General features: G+C 37.9%; 1 pseudogene; it reads left to right on the forward strand.

Moving 5' to 3' along the window:
• The first annotated feature begins 3,840 nt into the window (after nt 1-3,840).
• Nucleotides 3,841-8,343, forward strand: LOC122140839 (annotated as a pseudogene).
• Nucleotides 8,344-22,813: the final 14,470 nt, after the last annotated feature.

A 22,813-nucleotide genomic window follows, 5' to 3' on the forward strand; every position in this document is an offset into this window, starting at 1 on the left:
GGACATTGTATGTTCAATAGGTTTTGCATGACTCAATGGGGCACAGTAATGTTAGTACTTAATAGATGAAACACCAGAAATTGTACAATATACATACTTTACTAGCAGTCAAAGGTTTGAAATAATTCAGATTTTTCTATGTTTTTGAAAAAGAAGTCTCTTATATTCAGTATAAGGCTGCATTTATTTTGATCAAAAATACAGTAAAAACAGTAATATTATAAAAATACTATTAAAATTTAAATTTAAATTTAATTAATTTATTCCTGTGGTGGCAAAGCTGAATTTTCAGCATCATTACTCCAGTCTTCAGTGTCACATGATTCTTGAGAAATCATTAATCATCAATATGCTGATTTGGTACTCACAAATATTATTATGTTGAAAACAGTTTTTGCTTTATTATTTATTTATTTATTTATTTATTTGTGAATCTGTGATACACTATTACTATCCAAAACTTTGGGATACTTAAAATAAATAGTAATAAAATAACAAAATAAAAATTATGAAAAAATTATTATAGCAGGTACACATTAAAGTAACAGCAAAGACATTTATAATGTTACAAAGATTTCTATTTCAAATAAATGCTGTTCTGTATCACAGTTTTATAGAGAATACTGATGAATCATTTAAAATAGTATACAGTAAGAGACACTAACTATTTTTATTTGATTTTTGTGTGTGTGTGTTTCTTAATCTCTGGTCAGTGATCACCTTCCGATAGTGCTAGGAAAAACGAAGCTTTTCGAATCTCTGAATCAATTGAACCGACTGCTTCGCAAAATGATTCACTCTTTGAAGCGCTCGAAACACCTCATGCTCGCGCCATTTGCTGATCAAAACGCTGTAAGTGCAACGAAAAAACTCAGCCCAAAACTTTTTACACCTTTTACAAACCAATTTGCAAATAGGTTCATGAAAGTGTAATCTAAATGTATATTTAAATACCATTATGAAGGCTCTGTAAAATTCTTGTTCTTTTTGTTTTATTTTTGTGTGTTATTAGGCAGGGAAAGGCATTCTCCTTTATTACTATACTCGCATAGACATATTAAAAATTCATTCAAACGCGGGAAAATGAACCCATACTACCGTGACACTGAACACTCGTTCATGGGTTAACCAGATCAAAGCCATCTGGCGGCGAACCATCGGAATTTAAAATATTTCTAAACCAGCCCTGCGTTCCAATGTCATACTATCAAAGACTGTAGTGTAGAACATTAGGGTCCTTGATACTATCCACCTATCTGCCCTAAATAGTATTGAAAACTACTAATATCACAATAGATTTAGGATGGATAGTGTGGCACACTGGCGATGCAGGCTCAGATTCTAACTCAGTACAACCTAACAAAGCCCGTTTCGTGACTTGAGGGAGTTCAATACAAGCCTCCCAAATCCAATAGTGCTTCGTAAACATTTCGAAGCTTTCGAAACACTGTCTTCAGGTAACACCTGCACGGGTTTACTTTTTTATAGTGGTTTTATGTTACCTGATTGGATTAAGACTGTCAGTTTGACTAAAAACGCATGTTAAATTGTTTTTATACAGTCTAAATGGTTGTGACTCGGTATGCTCAGGAGTACCACTTGCAGCGTGCTTGCTGCTGAAGAGGACGTGCTTGTTGCCAGGGAAACGGGATGCGGGTTTGAGACTGAGAGTGTCGGTGTATGAAGCATCTTCCAGTTGCGTGAGCATGTAGCGACATCTCCTACTAACCTACATTTCAGCCTGAAAGAGGCATGGGCGGACGACGGAACATTTCCCTATTGACATATGATGATTACTGCGACGAAAGGAAACTAAACATAAACGGTATGCTTTACAAGAAATAATAGACAAAGTATAAATCCGCGTCGTTTGCTTGTTTTCTGGCAGTGATGCTTATACCAGCATGCGGTGTTTTCTCGATGTAATATTTTGTAGCTGGCTGGAACCGCGTGTATGCTTTTCATGCTTGGCGAATTAAGGTGTGTAGTCTATCTCGGTAAGTCCCGCACTGATTTGCGACAGCAGTGCTGTTCATATGAAGTAAAGACAGCAGCATCACGCGTAATGGCGCCCCAGATTACAGGTGAAGGTAAGGGCGCTGCCGAATACAGCACGAAACCGTTGCACGTTGCTAACCGATACTACGTAAACGTCTGTAGGTCAGACCTCGGTTTATTTTGCGGTAAAATCACGTTAATTCTGTAGTAATAATGAGATGGACACTGTGACCTATAAGGCCAGGTGACATGGACTGAATGACCGGCGTGAGGAAAAAGATAGCCATTAAGCTGCTGTAGGCCTTCCTTAAATCATGCGTTTCGGTTTTTAAAGTATGATTTAAAGGGAAATACGTGTCTAAGACAATGACTATGCGGTTAGATTTTAAAGAACAATTCCCTATGGTAATTGAACGGGCCGGTGGTTAAAATAATGAACGAGCGTACTAATAATTCTAGGCTAGGCCTAGTTGTATTTGCACTGGAAAATGGTGTCAGATTCAGTTTAACTGAGAATTTATTTTTCGCTGTGGTTTTCTAAAGCGTGAAAGTAGGCTAACTGCACAATTTGTTTTTACCAGTTTTGTGTGTCCATACTATGTGCTTTTTTTTTGTTTTCTTTTTTTTTAATGGAGATGCAAATTGTGTATGGGCCTGTTTTAGTAAAACAGGGTTGTCAGATTTGGTTGTGGTGTTGATGCTCAGTCACTCTTCAAACAAGACGACCAAACATATGTCTATACTGTGCTAGGATGTTGGAACTAGGGGTCAGGCTTGAGCTAAAAGTGTGGGGCCATTGCCAGAAGCTTCCAAGTCACCCAGTTGTCCTGACTTCAATCATCAGTGGGTCAGAATCCATTTTAAAGACGCATTGCACGGCCAGTAGCAGGGCTACCCGAGAAAGCTATTTATAAAGGTGTGCATGACTCTCGCAGGCATAACAGGCAGCATGGAAATATAGTCTCTTCACTAATTTTATCCACCACTTTCCTTACTTTTTGTAAAAATCAGTGTGAACAGAGACATAATTCTTAATAGGAGCTCAAAGAATTCTGTCCCACACAGAGACTTGACGGAACTTAATATTAAGACCCAAAGTTATAATAGAAGGGGCTACTGCTAAATATTTGGTAAAAAAATTTTTTTCTGGTAGTTCTAACTGTTAGTGCATGGAGGCAAACTACTGTTAAGACAACTGAACATTTTTTAGTGAATACCAAAAATGAATATTTGTAGCAAGGACAACTTATATTGAGAAGAATTGACAGTAAGGAATACTGTTCCTTTGGAATTATAAAGAAACAGTAATAATTGTGGTTTCCACACAAATTTAGTCATTTATTAAGCAGCACCTGTTTTTTCATTTTTGATACTAATAAGAAATGTTACTTTGAGACATCAAGTCAGCATATATAAATAAAAATAAATTTAAAATAAATGATTTTTAATCCGTTATTTATAGCTCAGAGCGTAGTTTTATATGTGATTTCTTGAAGGATCATGTTAATCCCCCTCCCCCTTCCCCCCCACAGTGTGAAATCCTACTCACTGAATAAAATAAAAAAAAGTCAGCTTTATTTTTGATCAAATGCCGCCTTTAAGGAAGAAGAAGATGACGTTCAAAAACATAAAAAAAAAATTACTCTTGAATAGTAGACAGTACGTCCTGTGTCCTAAATTTAAAAAAAAAAATTTTTATCTGGTTAATAAGGTCTCTTTATACGTTGTAAGCACATGCAATGTTTTTTTATAATGGTTTTTCATGTCGTCAATATTTGTGAAGATATTCTATTATCTTTTCTTCAATAGCCCTTTGTTTCACTCCTCCATCATCAGTCCAATATGAAGAGGATGGAGCAGGCATTGCAGGTTCTTTTTTTTTTTTTTCCCCCTGTGTGCAAGGACATTGTGAAGCAGCCTATTGTACTGCCCTGACGCACAGCGTGTGTCTCATGTGTGCCTCCGAGGTGCTGGTAAGAGCGGGTATCCCGCAGCCCGAGCTCCCCCCGGAGCCCAAATCGCCCGCTTCCACCCCCAAACCCCGGTTCCCCCCGGCAGATACGCAGAACCCATACCTAAGGTCTGACGCGCAGTGGACCCGCCTGGTTGCGCTCAGGGGTGTAGAGGGACAGAAAGAGTATGTGCCATCTCCAATGTCAAAACAACAGGTTGATACTATACTTAGTTTATCTCACTTTGTTTGTATGGTGTTAGGTCTGGGACATGACCCAGGCCGCAGGCGAACGGAAGGAAGGAAGGCCCTCCAAACTCTCATGCTTTTCCTCTGCGCCCCAGTGGACGAGATGGTAGAACTAGGTGAGATGAGGACTGGCCTGAGTGCATGAGGAAACCTTACACTGGAGAGGATTGTCAGAAAGTTTAATAAATACACTCATTCAGATACCACTTAAGTTATCTATTATATCTATACTATTTACAGTGTAATAATATAAAATTTTTCAGTGTTTCTACCTTAAAATTATTTGATTAGTGACCTAGTTATCTTGAATAGAACACTTAAATGCAACACTATTATATTGTTTGTATTAAAATATATATCATGTTTGAACATTTATACTTGTTATTTGATTAGTGATCTAGTAATATTAAATAGCGATCTTACAATACACAATATTAAATATATCATTACATTGAGGATTTCTACTTATTTTCTTGTTGATTAGTGGACCTTAAAAAAAATCTTTAAATAGAACCTTAAATACACAAATTTAATATTATTAAGAATAGCATATTTATATAATATAACCAATATAACAATATAAATATATTATTTTGAGGATTTAAATTTATTTGCTTGCCTCTGCTTACTGACCCTTAGTAAGCTTAAATAAAATTAAGTACACAATATTTATGAATGATATTCTCATGTTCTATTATATAATATTAATTGTTAATAATTTAAATAATATACTATAATATAACTATAATATAATATAATATAAATATAATTATAAATATATTTCCAGCATTTATATTATGTACTTGTTTCATTAAGTGGCACTAATAATCTCAACTAAAATATTAATACACAATTGTCTATTCCATTTAATATTTTGTATAGTATATGGGTATAGTGTAACAACAATGATTTAATTATTAAAAACAAAATATCATTTGAGCATTCATATTATTTACTTATTTGATTAGTGAATCTAGATCTAATATTAATATAGAATGTTAAATATATAATATAGTATAAATGCAGGATTTATAACATTTGTACTATTTGATTAGTGTATTTTCGTGAAATAGAATCTTAAATACTACAAATTGCTATAGTATAATCATAAATAAATACATAAATCATCATTTTCAGCATTTATATGTGTGTAATATTTGAATTAGTGACATAGTGATCTTTATAGTAGAATCTTGAATACACAATTTTCCGTGTGTGTTCTATATACTACATGAATAAAACCACATAGACAAATGAACAAACCTCTTCACTTGCAGGATTCTCTTCTTCTCTTTGCTTTCTCTAGGTATAGGCACACAGTGAGTTTTGGGCAGTGTGGCTGTGATGTTCGTCCAGTTTCTCGTGAAACCCACCCACAGGACCTGGAGGGCCACTAAAGGCTTGTGCTGACTGCAGAGCCAGCTTCTGTAATGAGTGAACTTCAAACGTCTACCACCCCTGGGGCACTCCACGCGAACCAGCATGAACATGTTCAGCCCACACCTCAACTTCAGGCCAAAGGTGAGCCGCATCAGGATTCACAAACCGATTACACTTTCACACCATACCTACATTCACAACCCTGTTTGCTTCCATAATATGCTGTATTTCTAAAATGAGTATGCAGATGCAGCTTTATTTTATCCATTGTGTATCGTAAAGTTTTTTTCCTTCTCTCTAGGTGTTTGACATGCCCAGACCTATGGGATTCAGGAGAGGCTGCAGTTAACTGTAAGTCATTGTCCAGATGCTTCTTTGTTCCACTCTGTTAAACTGCGTCGAATCCACACGGGTCCACAAGATTGCGCCCGTTACCCAAGCCTACCAGACTCTTAAGGTTATGTTTTCATATTCATCTCGATTTTACGGATGTACCTGCTATAATCCACTGTCATGTTTTTCTCTCGGTTAGAGAAAAATTGTATTTAAAAAATTTTTTTTTAAAGCAAAAGTATGGGCAAATAAAATCGTTTTTTTAACCAAGCAACAAACAGGGCCACCCAATGGCTTAGTGCCATGTGCATTATCTAACGCCATGATGACTGACATCATCTGGAGTTAGAAGCATTCTTAAAAAAAAACTGCAACAGTCGGGGAAGGTCATGTGATTCAGAATGAGTTTATCCCCCCGTCCCCCACCATTTTGCACAATGGGTGTTCAGTTTGTTTAGCTTGTGGATTTTTAAGTCTATTCATCGCATGTCTGTAGATCTATAGTTTATGAACTCTTGAAGCCAGGAATTCAGAAGTAAAACAAACCCATGTGAGTGATTCTTCTGTAGCTTTTATTTTCTGATTTACTTTAACAGAACTGTTTTTTCTTTAGGAGACAATATTCCCTGATCCAAAGGATGTGAGAGAGAGGGCCAGTAAATGAAATCCAATAAGATTATATTTCTCATCACAATGACGTTGGTGAAAACTTTACAAAATCTGATCACAAATGGGCTCTAATATTCATCTCATTTTCTTTACTGTTAAAAATCAAATGCATCTATACTTAAAAACAAGTATTCACATCTTCATTTTTTTTTTACATTTCTACTTTGTCGAATATCGAAGCCAAACTAAAACTGAAGAAAGGCAAACATCACTATTATTAACCTTCTCAATAAAGGCACCAATTTTTTTTTACTTTGTGTGTTGTTTTTAAACCCTAGGACAAGATCACCAAGGAGCTGAACTACATCCTGTCCAATCAGGACATGGTGTTGACTCAGATCACACAACTGGAAAATGCCATCACTCAAACTGAGGTACGGCCACCTTTCCCATCTCTTTCACAAAAGGAAAGCAGGTGTTTGACGTGCTGAGCAATCGTCTGTGTGCACGAATGCAGGTGAACAGCGTATCAGCCAAAGAGCAGCTCTCTCACTGCGTGAAGGAGATAATGGCATTGCTGACCGATCGGCAGACAATGCTGGCCCAGGCTCTGGAAAGCTCACGGCAGAGAAGGGCAGAGGCTTTGGCCAATCAGGTGGCCGAAAAAACGGAGCCTGCTGGAGCATGCCAGCTTGATGGCTTTCACTCAAGAGCTGCTCAAAGAAAATGACCCATCGAGCTTTGTGCATGCAGCCAGAATAACACACAACAGGTGGGATGGCTTACCCACCTTACTATCTGCCGATAACACTGATGTCTGTTCCCAAAATCCGAAAACACTGGACTGTTATCTCTCTTTCTGGCAGATTGGCCCAGTCTATTGAATCTATGCAGCGTTTCTCTCTCTCTGCTGATCCTGTAGCTTCCGTTTCCAGAGACACTTCCAGCTTGATGTTTCCAGAGAGCTCAAACTCCTCACAGACCTGAGCTTCATTCAGGGTTTGTAAAAAAACAGGCAAATTCTTTTATCAGTTTGATTCACTAAAATAATTGACTCATCAAGACTCATTTGTTGTATTATGGGACTACACTGGTCACTGTAGACTCATTTTTGATATTCACCCATAAATAACCAATATAGCACAAACACTATAGTCTGATTCTGTAACAGCTTTTATTTCAACACATTTATTATCATAACAGCAAAATCCAACATCAGTTAACTTCTAATTCACATGTATTGTATGTTAGTACAATAAACTACTTTCAGTCCAAAGGTTTATTGAAATAAAAAATATCTAAGTATTTTAAACCGCCATATGCTGTTCATTTATTTGTGCAGACTTACACATGGTCTTAAGGTCTAAAAATATGATTTAAAACTCTGCAGAATCCCTGCTGATATAATAATATTGTGTTATAACAGATATATTAGTATACACTAATGCACAGAAAAAGCTTACAGAAAGTTACGCGGGAAAGTGTCATATTTGTCAGTAAATAAATACATAGAAAAGTAACTTATCTGAAACATAAGATATTATGGTGAAAACTGGGTGTTACTTTACTTGCAAAAAGTAATCTGATTGTCATGTAATCTACCCCAACCTAAATGACCTATTCCCATCATCCCTCCTTGCTCCTGTGATTGACATATGACCTCAGCGAACCCTCGCCTACGACAATCTCTTCTTGTTCTGGCGCGGTGTGCCTCAGACCCCTCCTGTTCATTACCCTGTGGAATTCCGGCGTGGCGGGGAGTGGTCTCCCATAGGGCGGGGCAAGTAGGGTGATTCGCTGGGGGAGTGGCTGCTGCTCGTTAGGGGGCTGTGCAGCGATTTGGAGGAGTACTGCGGTTCGACCTGTGCGGTGCTATTGACACCTGATATGGCCATTGTTGTAACGTTTGCGTGAAGTGGGTTGATAGGTGCAAAAGGCCGCGGTGGTGCGAATACAGGTGAGAATATAGTTACACACCCACCACTCCATAGAAACAAACCTTCTGATGTTTTCAACACAAACAAATCGCAAATGATCCCTTCCCCATCGCTCATTTTCTGCTGTTCTCTTTATCGTGTTATCCATCCCATCGCCTTCTCGGCTACTCACCATTGTCGCCGTTGGTTTTTTCCATGGGTTTCCAGCTGTTAGGTGGCAACAGCGCGGATTACACGCCACCTTCAGCTGCCTCCCTTGTTTAAAAAAGCCCTTAAACGAAGTCTTTCTCATGTTCGTAAATTCGCTTTTCTTGTTTTAGGATGAGAGGTTCTCATCACTTTGCTTCTTTGCGCGCTTTAATTCTTTAAATCACCAGTAATATTTATTGCCCCAGCCCATAACACCCGAGTACTGCACTTTTTATGCCCGACATGCCTTTGTGACAGCATCATGTCTGCCATGGCCCGTGCCTTTTTCAAGTGTTCGGGGTCGCTATGCTAGGCGTGCCGTCTCCTTTAATTGTTCGCTCCTATCACCACGCTGTTTGAACGACTGCGCGTATGAGTCCCAACTAATCTGAGCCCGTTACCATAATAATCAAGATGTGAAAAATCCAACGCAAGCAAGGCAGATGTTCACGACAAAACACAAGATTGAGCTTCTGTTATAATGAAAAAAACAACGGGATAACCAAAGACATGACTCAGATGCGTACGATTAAGAACAATCAGTTTTTTGAGGTGAATATACTTTACTTATGGAAGACGCAATGAGGAAATGCACCTTGGATCGTCTCTGCCGGGGCTGCCGGAACGCAAAATCCTTTGGCTCGTCGCATTTCTCTTTTGTTCTTCTGTTCTTGTTTACTGTTTGCCCTGCATATGCTTTGTTTGTTTTTAGCCCCCATTGTGTTCTTTCGGTGGGGGCGCCGCCAAACGTCTGGCGGGGGAGCATGATTTTCATCTTGGCTTAGAGCTTGAGGTCATGCGATGACAAGTGGGTCGCAGTTGGGTCTCCCTGGGGCGCGCAGCTAGTCAAGACCGGATATGTGTTATCTCGTCTTACACGGGCGCGTGTGGCGTCCCGCCTTTTGGGGACATTACCGGTTCCCCTCCTCCGGGAGCGTTAAACATTCATTCTCGTGCTAGCTGCTTAGCACGCCGGGCTGTTGTCGGCCGCCCCCGCCTGTCCCTGACAGCGTGGGGATGTGTTCCCGACTGGACTCTCGGTGGTAGTTCTGCATCGCGGACAGGACTTGGTGGTGAGTAAGGAAGCAGAGGTGTGCCGCGCAGTAGTGCCCGGTCGCTCCACACTGAGGCAGGACCCGATCGCTTGCCCTCACTCTGTGCTTTATCCTGTCAACCGACAGCTGATTCTGCTTGTGGGTGATGTGCGCCTAACCGACAGAGAGACAATACTATTGGGCATGCTCAGTGGCGCCCGGCTCTAGATCTGGTTAATGCACCGTTGCCTGTAAAGACGAAAAATCTATTAACTGTCTTCCACTGGTAAACTTTTCGTTTTAGATCACTTTTTCCCTCCTTTGTTTTCATTGAGTCGGTCTACAGGGTGGAGTGGGCCTTGGAGTTCCGAAAATGTCAGGAAGCCTTTTGTGCGTTCATCTGCCTCAAGAATTATGGGCGAGCGTCAAAACGGGTAAGACCAAAATCTCAACACAATGCAAATGAGAACAGGACAGACAGAAAAGAACTGCTGAAAGAAGAAGAGGAAGTAGATATGTTAAATGTGTAAGATCCTATATGCAGTAAGGTAATACTCATCCAATTTTTGCTTTTATGATGGTTCAAATAAGATTGCCATCATTCATTTAACACACATTAACAAGTTCTTGACAGGCTCGGATGTTACAGTGATTGCAAGAAAATGATCCATTTTCAGTTCCCCAAAAAACATTCTTAAATAGATACATTAGTTTGTCATTAGCAGACCTTTTGTTTTTTTAAATATGTGAACCCTTTTCCACCTTTGTGTAATGAGAAAAAGTTCTATGGATATCAGAGGTTGAGATATTTATAGCTGGCACGGACACTTCTAACTGAGAAACAAAAACACTGGCCACGGGAATGAGCGGTTATTCCGGATGATGACCATCCAGTGTCTTCAAAATCATTTGTAATGCTATCTTTATACCTATTGAATCCATCTTGTCGTTCCTGATAGATATGCTCTCCAGGGACTGCGGACCAGTGAAAGTGGAGCCGAGGGATCGTCGGATTCTCTCCTCCCACTTTTATCCTTTCCTGCAGGCAATGGGATGGGCAAGATCTACCTGCCCTCCTCTGACAACTCCCATCACACCGACACCAATTACAGAGAGGGCCTGGCTTCACTGAATGGCAGACGGGGCCTTCGATCGCGCAAATGGCGTCACCTATCCCCTGCACTCCGAGACTAGGAGTGTGTCTCGGACTTGAAGGACGGGGCGTGTCACGTTTTAACGATGCGCAATTCTCTCCGCCAAATTAGCTGGGCGGGGCCTTCTGTGGACTGCGTCTGCCCCTGTTGTGCCCTGCTTTCTGTTGTCTTTGCAGGGCGTGGCGCGGCAGATACAGGAGCTGGTAGCCAATACGTAAATGCAAATCAAGAAAACCCCTGGTAAAGGGACGAGTGCACTATTCAATCACGTGGTTACGTGAATCCTGCAACTGAACTCTGATTGATGTACCATTTTTATAATTCGCATTTGTTAGAGACCGTTGTTTTTCAATTGCACCCAATATCAATCTCTTGCTTATTTTTCTTTTTGTTTTGAGATGGGCCTTTCGTGCTTGGCGACTGCTCATGCCAGAATTACTGGATAATTATTAATTTACTGATTGCCACCTATATTACGCCAAGAGGAAAACTTAGTTAAAATCATATCACCTAGACACACATACACACCACACACAATACATAATGCATACTACTTTGTCAAAAATATATGTTTCAGAGACCTCTCTGTTTCCAATGTAGGAAGAAAAATCGTGCACTCATCATTTTTTATACGAGATTTCCTCCACACTATGAATTGGGTAGTGGAGGATAGAATATACCTTGTATTGAAAGTGTTTTTGTGTTTGTTTTCATAACAGAGCAGAATTATTCCGATGACTGTTACACACAGGTTTCATTGGGGAACCCAGTAATACAATTTTCAAACATCTGCTCTTTTAAAACTCTAGCTATGTGCTTTCAGGACCAGACCTGTCAGGTACTCTTCTCGAGCTAGTCAACTGGAGCATTTACAAAGAGATTTACTCAACACACATCTAATTGCCAGACCAAATGCTTCTCGCTGCCTGGTTTGGTTTGCCTTAGATGATTAAGCAAGAAATTTTGAATTTGTTGAAATATGTTGGCTTCTAGAGCTGCAGTGGATGTAAAAAAAATGACTTTTTTCCTGAGTAATATTATTAGGGGCACACTTAGCCTTATCTCGCTACACAATAATGTAATTGTTTTGAAGGTCAGCCATAATGCTATTGAACAACTGGAAAATATTCTAGAAGCTAAATGTATTAAGCGAGAGCTTCTTAAGAATTGAAGCAATCTGTCGATGCAAATTAGATTTGGAAGGGCACTGCTTTGCTCTGTACTTTATGTGATTGAAAGGGGTATGGTGTGTGTGCATAACCCATCCATTATCGGCCACTTAATGCACAATTATACTTGAAGCTTGTAGGAGTAATATTTTTTAAGAGTTTGACTCCTTCGATTGATTTCAGTGTCAGCCTAGAAGCGTGTGCTTGCCTGGAATGGCTTTAAGTGTGTAGTTTGAATCTTTGTTAGGAGAGAATGGTGGGCTTTTGCCTGCTGGTAATAAAATTAATTCTAATAAATAATTCTCTAGTCCTTAATATCATTCACAGATTCTCCTTAGAACAAAATGGTGTATTATCTAGTTTTCTCTATCAGACGTAGGGTGCAGCAGTTGTAGTTCAAAACCACGTTGTGCGCTGGTTTCTCGTGCAAGGTGGATTTCGACTTGAAACTACTGCAACCTGCCTCCATTTAACTTATAACATTTGGCTATCAAAGGAATCTGGTCACATATGAAAACACAGATATAGTTGGCCTTCCGTACTGCCACTATACACTTCGTGACACTATACTAAACAGTGTAGTGTCTGAATTTTAGTAAGGTTTCGTATCTGCCTCATCCAACACATTCGACACTTCATGTTCAATTGCACCTTTTTTTTTTCTCATTGTGAACCACACTGCTTGCTACTATATATATTACAAAAATGTCTATAAGAATGAGTGCCTAAGTCTGCAAATTAAGATGGCGGCATTCTTTACCTCTAATGTCATGTTAGGTTCTGGTGGGAACATGCATGGCACGGGGTTCGCGTAATTTTGTAAAATGGGTAAGCATTTTGCATACTTTTTTATTCAAGTAAAATAAATTTATAATAGTGTTAAACCATTTCTAAATTACGAGATTTTCGATTAAACACAATCTATGGTGCCAAACCCTAGTTTTACTTTCAGTTTTATATTGGTTAGAATTCAAAGAAACCCTCCCCACTGACCAATAAGTGTTTGATACTATGCAGATACGCATGTTCTGTATTTGCGTCTTTAGAGAAACTTCTTATAATGATATACAAGCCAACATATGTCTTTATTGCTGCCATATGGTTTAGAACACAAGAAAGTCGTAGTGGTTAGGTATGTTTCAGCTTAGGACCGAGACTTTGAGAGAGCGAGTGAGCCAAAGGAGGGGTTAGCCAGTGTTTTTCTTTCTTCTCATGGGAATGTAACGTTTCAGGACAATGTTAAGTTTAAAAGCCCACGATTTCTCTCTTTTGGCTAACGTTGTCTGGTGGACATAGGATCGCAAGGATCCCATGTTGCTTCTTTCTCCTCCGCTTCATCACACGACACACTTGCCTCACACTCTCAAAATCATTGCGTCTCAGGCGTGTAATTGTGTCGAAGTAAGAAGCCGAGGGGGACTATGTTCCGTAAAGATTGTGTGTCATAGGTGATTTTCTCCAGCCTTTCATCTCCAGCTTTATCTAAATCGTACAGATTCCACAATGCCCGTCTCCTCCATCAGTCTCTCCCATATTCCACGATTCATATCCCACCAAGTTTTGACACCTTTATCTTCACATGAATTCTTTCTTTCTCTCGTCTATTGTCTCCCCCTCTCCATCATTTGGGGCTTTTAGCGAGTTCTCAGCCTGAGGTGAGAAGGAAACACTGAAGCACCTCAAGTTTGGGGTTTTGACCTGAATCTTGATAGTGATCCGCCTGTGTACCCGATCACAACACCACATGTAGCCTCGGCACTGCTCTCTAATCCACAACCAAGGAAGTCTTTCGTGCAACAGTCAGGGGGAAGGAACTAGTCAGGGGGGAATTTTGTAAATCCCTCGCAGAAGCTTGCAGCTTGCTTAGACCTTATGTGATTTTCCGTTTAATAAGATCAGTCATTTCCCCGAAGCCCCACAGACTAAATATATCTGTAAAGCGTCCGTCCGTGTAGTATCGGTGGCTTGTCATATGCTGTGACCGTTGATCCATTTTGTTACGATCTTAGACCTATTACCAGGCTGTTGTAGGTCTAACTCCATGGTTGTTGCCAATCTGCGTCCAAGCGCTCCTAGCTGAACTATGGACTAAAGCGGGAGGGCTAAGACGGTGGTTAAGACTCCTTTATTGGAGGTTAAGACTCTCGACGACCACTGCACTGCTCACATTTTGATTTTTTATTCACCGCTATGGACTATTGGACTAATTGTAGGATGAGTTTCATGGCATTTGCAGATGTCATTCTAAAATCGCTTCGGTATCAAAGACGCTGTCGAACTCCCTGCACTTCTCAAAAACATAATTTAGAAAGGATCTCAGATGCTGGATCTATTTAGTGTGTTGTCTTCAATCAAATAGGGAAACTGGGGTTGCATTGTTGTCACACGTGGGAGAAATATAAATTTCAGTAACTAAAGGTTGACAGTGAAATGTCAAACTTTGTTTTTATTATGTGATGAATTATTTTTACAGGTTGTTTATGAAGCAACTAGCCTAAAACAATCTATTAAAACTATTGGGGACGGGTTTTTCACAAAATCTTAATGTATGGAAGTTAAATAATATTTTTTTGTCCTTGAGCAATTACTGTTTTCCTGTTTCTGTAACTTTTGTCTGGTACAGGTTCAAATCTGACTTATAAATATAATCTATAGTAGTAAAATTGTGATCATATAGCCCTGGGGGGGGCTGCATTTAAACAACTTATATAAAAACTCCGACTTGTGCCTGCTACTCGTACACAAAGTCCGGTCTTAACCAAACATTTGCTTCTCAAAACAAAACAAAACAAATTACAAACACAACAATATAAAACAACAAAAAAAGGTAAATTCTAACTATCTATAACCTATTCAAAAGTAATATATCACAATTAAAAACCCATAATTTTTTAATCTCGAAACTTTTGCGAAACTCCTAGTTCAAAACTACACCTTAGTTTAAAACTACTGAGGCATGTGTCACAAAATCCCTCAAGGAGTTCGTGTACTTTCAAATACTAATATAATAATAGTAATGCTGACATTTTTTTGTGAGCCAAGGTTGTTGTCAGATGTTAGAGACTGCTTTCAATGAAATCACCTATTCACAATCATGCCTATCTAAGGTGAAAAGTGTTGGACAACTTGCCCCAAATGAACGAACCTTCCTCTGCAGCAACGCTTTTTCTACACCACATTGTCTTTTAAACAGCGAAATCTGTGATGTTTTCATCTTTTATCTAAAGCTGCTAGCAACCCAGCCCTAAGCCATTTTCGGCACAATAACGCTACTGGAAGGAATGCATTAGCAAAGTGCATTACTACTGAACTTCAGCAAGATTCCTTCGCCCCACATGAAACGCAACAGCATAGGGTGATCTAAATCACTCCGTTTCATTACTTGTTAAAAATTTGTAGAGGTTAAGCTGTGCGTACCTGACTACCCTTCCCCTCTATGTATACATGAAGTTACACTAATACTCTTGCAATTCGTCTCCATATGGATCCTCTCGTGTGCTGGACAGCAGCGCTGCGAGTGGAGGAGATAGACCCCACCACTGTTTTTTAACTTGTTTACGCTTCACCCTCACCCTCACATAGCCGTCCATACAATCTGTCCTGCTATTAGTAAAATCTCCACTAGATAAATACGACAGCTTTTTAGGATCAATTGCCTAGGCAGGTTTTCTATGGTTGGAAGCAAAGACTGAAGTGGTGGCTGACCTCGACAAGATCCACACTTGCACCAGCATTTTGCGTTTTTTTGCTTGCACTGACCTATGTGCAAGTGTAATCCACCCGCAGCTCCATCCTGTGCAAAACCAGGTTCATTGTACGCTAATATTAGAGCTATACGTTCTGAGCAACTAATTGCTGGTGAATTTAGTCCAGGCCAGCACATCATACTGAAACTCATTTTTCTCAAAGGAGCACCTGTTTGTTTCTGCATCGTAAGATGACCCATGAGTTTATCATCAATGTTAGTATCATATGTATGGAATGAAGGTACCAGTTACATGAGAGTTCGCGCTTTCCAGGTGTTGCTCATTTCCATCTGAATAAGTCAGTTCAGACATCTGAAAATGACGTTGATGGCCGATGTCTGGAGTACAGTCATTGAATGGTTTTAAAAATACACGCTGCCAGGGGTGTTTGGTCACTTTTTCACATAGAAGCATTGAATCATTGATTTGACAGTTGTCTCGCTGGCCTGGTGTGAGATTTTTTTCTGGTGTCTTTTTCTTTGTTTAAAACCTAGGTTAATTCTATAAATAAGCACATTGAAACAATTTTTATATTTCATCAAGTTGAAAAAGGTTAGTAGATGGCATTTTAATTATGAAGGCGGATTTTGTAAAAATTCACTCAAAAATGCAGGTTTTGCATCAGGCCCATCCAGATGTAATGAGTCTTAATAGTTAGATCTCATACAGTTTAAGGAGAAATTTAGAAGCTTCCACACCTATGGATCCCTGCAGTGAATGGGCTGGCGTCAGTCAGAATGAGAGTCCAAAGTAGCTGAATAAAACTTGACAATAACCACACACTCATAATCCACACCACTCCAGGTCCATCAATTACACATCTTGTGTTGTTGTAAGAAACACATCCATCCATTTAAACCATTTCTTCTTGCCAAAATATGTCGTCCAAAATCCATAATAATGCTTCCTCCGTGAAAAAAGCAACATGTTTTGTTTAGAACTGTTGTGGACGGTTTTCACTTTTGAACCATGCTTTGTGAAGGCTGTGCATAGCTTCTCGACTGATTCACCCTGAATCAAAGCCAGATTACGGACAGTAGGCGCTCTATATTATTAGTTAGAAGCATTAGAAGAAGGGTTATGTTGGTTACAAGCGCATGCAGCTTGTTGACATTAATCTGATGGACTGGAGTTGTGCTGGGATTATTGGTTATATTGTTAATCCTTCAGCTGTCTGGACCTTCTCATTCTGACTGGCACCCAGTCACTCACAGAGGATCCATTGGTGAGCAAGTGATGTAATGCTAATTTTTTTTAAAATCTGCTGTGAGATGACGATAGCAGCCTTGGATTGGCCCAAGGGCGTGAATACATTTTTTTGGGGGAAAATTCATAGGATTCTTAGATGAACTATTCCTTTAATGTTTGAACATCACAACAATGAATCAGGGTTTCATTTCTATGATCTTCCAGAAGCACGTCCATCAAACCCGGAATGCTGTGATTAAGGTCACTAATGGACATTGGCAAAAATTGCTCGTTTAAACAAAACCAGATTTAATGGGAATCATGCTACTTCATGCTTTCAGTCATGCCAACCATCCAACCAGTATGATTCTTTGCCGTCTAAGGTAGCACTTTTCAACATTCACCCTCAAGTCTATACAGTATACTGCATCACTATGGAAATGACCAGCAATCTGTTCAGTATTTCCATTTTGTTCCAAAATGTCTTGGAGTCACAACTGGAAGCATCGAGAGTTTTGTTATGTTTCAGTTTGATTTTTAGCTTAGTTTCTAATAAATCCTCATGATGTTATACAGCACGAGGTTAAAGAACTGAATGTTAACCTTATTCACAACAACATCATTGAGAGTATGAGACCTGTTGAGAGCAGATACATCAGTCTTAAAAACATCAGGTAAAATGTATATCCTTATTTGTATTGCTATTAGTCCTGTATTTTGTTTTTTTGCTGAACAGCGTTTCATGAGAGTGTTCAAACATAGCAGATTTTAGTTGCTGATGGAGGTAAAGGTGAACCTCAGACAGACGTCTAATGGTGAGCACATAACCTCACTGCGAGCAGGTTAATCGCTGTTCCCGATGGTGTAAAAAATCACAGGAATCGTTCGCTGGTGTTCGTCTCTTTTAAAACTGGACAGAATATAAGAAACAGGTTTTATGAGGTTGTTTTTATAGTTTAAATAGGTGTGTTTTGGTAAAAAAGGTTTTTAATTTTGTAATTAAAAAACAATGATATATAATTTTATGTGTGTTATCTATATATATACAATATTATATATATATATACAAAAACAGCTTATATTAAATTTAATCTATAAAATTAATTATAAAAATAACATATTAAAAATAAAAAGCATTTTTATATTATTTATATTATTTTTCATTTACATTTATAATTAGAATTTAAATAATTTTTTTGTGCTTATATAATAAGTAAGATTTAAAAATAGGCAAATAGGTCAATGTGAATGGCTGGACATTTGTACAATTTAATATTTTTTTGTCATTTTCTATGTATCGTTACCATGCATTTTTTGAGCATTATTCTGACCACTTGTCAAAACACACACGTGGCTGTAAAAATTCCAGATCCCATGAAAAGCGAAAAGGCGAGGCGAGGCATAGTCAACAGGGGGTTTGTAAGGAAAACACATGTTTCATACGCGCAGGCGCGCGCCTTCAAGAACAGCTGTGCAGGATACATCGAGAACTTATAATGAATGGTCACTAAGAGACAGAATGAATCAGGGACAGAAAGACAAAAAACGAAGGGTAAACAAGTAAACAGTGGAGGGACAGGGAACCTTGTCACATGGGGGAGACTGGTCTGGAGGAGAAGGACGAAATGACAGAGAGTGAGACAGATAAACCATCAGGAGAGAGATCGAAAGCAGAATGGAGACCAGGGGATAAGATGAAGCTGGAGAGGTCAGAACAGTTGACCTTTATATAGGAGAGAACCTAAGAGAGAGAGAAAAAAATAGTGATGGTCTCTGTTTCACGGTCAACACATGCTTCATTTCTCCTCCTTGACGCTCCCTGTAGGGTTTAAAGGTCAAAGGTTTGACAGATGCAAGAAAGGGGGAGGGAGGGAGAGAAATCGTAGAAAGTCACTAAAGTTCTAGGGTCAGTACATCTTCACAGGTCAAGCTATAGGAAATAAACCCATAATAATCTAAAAAAAAAATCCCTCTTTTGTTTACCACAGAAAAAACAGTTTGGAATGACAGGAAGGGTTCATTTTTTGGCCAAACTACTCCTTGTTGAACGTTTTTGAGACAGCTTGAACGATAAACCATCAATCATATTTTATTTCTGTAAACACACTTTTAACCATGACAGAGGACTGTCTACTTTCAACTCCGCTGACCCTTTTTCCATCCTTCATACCTCAGAGAAGACACACAGACCGCTTGTGTCCTGAAGGGAAGAACAGTTCAGACTAACACTCAGTACTGTTTACAGAGACTGCTTATGGCCTCACTGCTAAAGACGCATAAAGACTTTGATTTATTAAACGATTTTATAATCACTTAGCCATTATTAATGCTGCGTCTTTATTTACTGTTTGTTTTGAATCAATTCATCAGGGGGCATTTCAGTTCAACTCTGAGTCACAGCACCAAAACAAACATGAACACAACTGTAAACCAATCAGATCCATCTCAGGAGCAAGTCTGTCTCAAAACAGATTTTTACAAAGGGCTGTTCTTGTGCTAGTTTTCTTCAGTCTCAAAGTAAAGCATGGTAAACCTCCTAGGGAGGTCACAACGGTCCGTCCTACATTAGCTCATTAAAACTGATGTCTGTTGCAGTCCCCGTGCGCAAACTGAACTGCTAGAAATAACCGTCCACAGCATGTGTTCACTTAACTATGATGTCAATAGCTGTATTTAAAAGGGCATGACAGGCAGGCCGAGGCTAAAATGGGCTTTTTGGTACAATGTTTATGCATGCTGTCACTTTGGGTTTGGTTTATGGGAGCAAGTTAATGTACATGTAGTTAATGAGGGATTACTCACCTACTGGCTGCAAAAATTGACCCGTAAAAGCATGCTAAAGATTTATAGACTTTTAGTAATGGCTTGACTTAATTTACATTTATTAAAATGTTATAAAATTAAATGCAATAATAATAATATAATAATAATAATAATAATAATAATAATAATAATAATAAAACGATGTAATGTAAAATAGCATATATTATTTTAAATATTTATAATATTTCAGACTATTTATAATCTTCAGCATGTATTTCATATAATTATATTCATATATAAAACATGACAAAAAATTAAAAAAAAAATTATAACATGAAATGTAATAATAATAAACATTGTAGGTCATTGTTATAAATAAAGTCTAACTATTTATATAGTTGTTATAGTACATTTTTAATATTCATAATATTTTCATATATTATATATTTATATATAAAATGATGAAATGTGTTAAATAAATATTATGAAAACTAAATTTAATAATATTAGTAATAATAATCAATTGTACTAATTGTTATAATGACATTTTTTATATTTATTTTTATAATAGCCTACATTTTAATATTCATAAGATTTGCTCACACACACTCACACACCACCACACACCAGACACACACGACACACAACCAAACCCACACAACCACACACACACACACACACACAACCAAACACACACACACACACACACACACCACACAACACACCACCACGCTGACATTTGTAAATAAAATTATGAAAATCACTTATAAATGTACATACTAATAAACAAGTGTATTTTTATAATTAAACTATTTATATGGGTTAGTTTTTATATTTCATTTTAATATTCATATGTTCATATGTACGTATTATATTTCTATATGGAAAATGATAAACTTTGTTTTCTTCAAAAAATTACATTTAATAATAATAACAAAGACTTTTGTGCTGATGAGTAATCTAAATGTTTATATTTTTCGATTACCATTTTTCATATTAGAATATTTTCGTTACAAACATACTGTATATAAAGTATAAATAAAATACATTTGTGAAAATTAAAACTAAATGAACGTAAAATAATAATAGTTGTTTTTTTATTAATGGCTAAATGCCTCCAACACATTGAACTGTCCAGACATAGCATATTTTCCTGAATGTTTTATGGTCAACGATTTTTCTTTGTTCATCCATTTCACTTTCTGTTGAGCATATTTTTCCCAGCTCGCATTTTCCATTTTAATGTCACTATTCTGGGTGGTGAGAGCTCATGCCAATCAAAACAAGAAGGATGGGCCAGAACTGTCCTTACTAAAATAAATATGACAGTGGCCTAGTTTATTGTTTTATAAAAGCAGGGCTTCATAACCCTGGACCACACAGACATGGCATGAGTTTTGAGAGGGACAGAGACCTCTGGCATGAAGCTCACACAGAGCCGCTAAGTAATGGAATCAGATGATTGGCCTGTACATCTGAAAGTGAGATGTTCCTTTTAAAAGGATTTGTTTCAAGCCCCGAGCGTTTCCCGTCCCGATGTATGTCATATAGGAAGGGCTGTAGTTTTGTTCGTTCTGCGTGAATGACCAGAAGAAAAGAGCTCTCAATAGACATGCTGTCATATCGATTTATATCAATAACAATATATAACAGCTCTCTGGTGCATTTTTACGTGCTCAAGTAACACTCTGGGACTCCAACAGAGATCAAATATGCAAACATATACTTTCATAGATGTGTTTGTACCCTCAGAATGAAGCTTGACTTCAAGTGTTTCTGAGGGTTCCCTTCACTGGCTTTCATAACCAAAATAGTTTTTCTACTGTCAATCTGACTGGTCACAAGTACACTCATTTTACACTTACAGCAGAATGACTTCTCAAGCTCATGTAGCACTTGTGGGCAGTGACATATAGTTTACAATAAAGTACACAGTGTCAGTGCTTGATTGGTTTTTAGTAAGCTGCTAAAACTGGTTTTCAATACCTAACCTACAGATGTCATATTTCTGGGATGCGAGTCAGGTTTAAAGTTTTCAATGTCAGTGTATTTTCCACAGAGGTTAGAGCACTGCAGCTAGGAAAGCACTGTCAAGTTGTAATATGTCCATCTGAGAGTTATATACAGACGCACTGTATGTATGCATGCATACTTCAAACAAAATGTTAGGTAGTATGCCATTATACTGTTGCTTTACACAGTGATTGACCTCAGATTCACCTAAACAAAACAATAGGAACATCAAAAGTCTCTGATGCAGTATTATCCTGAATAGAAACAATGCACTGTAAGGAATCTTATTCAACATTTGCACCAAACATTTACATGTTTATATTTTAGCAATTCAATGTCCTCTCTCAGTTCGAAACATAAACTGAAGCATTACAGGAACTGCCCCGCAATTTTTAATATTAAAAAAAATTCGTAGTTTTTTTTTGTCTTACCAACACCAGGTGTTCTGTTGGTACCAAAACATGCAGTTTTTCTGAAAACTGTTATACTTTTAGAAATTTGAAACACAGCTAGGTAAAATCAGCCTTCATCAAGGGATGTTTTTAAAAGAGCAGGACACAAAAATATTGCTGAGACCAGATTAATTATTTCTGTACAGATGTTGATGGTGCGCCAACCATTAATGTATAAAATGTGTCTGCTAAGAACTGGAAGTAGGTGTTCCTGTTTTTAAAAAATCCAACCTTTTTGGGAACATTTGGTGGTCCTATGAATTCATTATGGCAATTTGATATTTAATTTTCTGACTATTAATAATAAAAAAAAATTTAAAATCCCTATTGTGGTGTATTTTTTTTGACTTTTTACAATGTATTTTATATTTTTTATTTACTTTTTTGTATTTAAATTTATAATTATATTTGATGTATATTTATTTAAAATATATATATTTTTATTTTTAATGTTTTAGAAAGAAGCCTCCTAATGCTCATCCAGGGTGCTTTATTTGATGAAAAATCCAGTAAAAACAATAATATTGTGATTTTTTTTATTTATTATATTTATTTTTTTACAATATAACTGTTTTCTATTTGAATAACATTTACGAATGCAATTTATTCCTGGTGATGGCAAAGCCTAATTTTCAGCATCATTACTCC

This window comes from Cyprinus carpio, chromosome B19 (genome assembly GCF_018340385.1).
Source record: "Cyprinus carpio isolate SPL01 chromosome B19, ASM1834038v1, whole genome shotgun sequence".
In the NCBI taxonomy this organism is placed as follows: domain Eukaryota; kingdom Metazoa; phylum Chordata; class Actinopteri; order Cypriniformes; family Cyprinidae; genus Cyprinus; species Cyprinus carpio.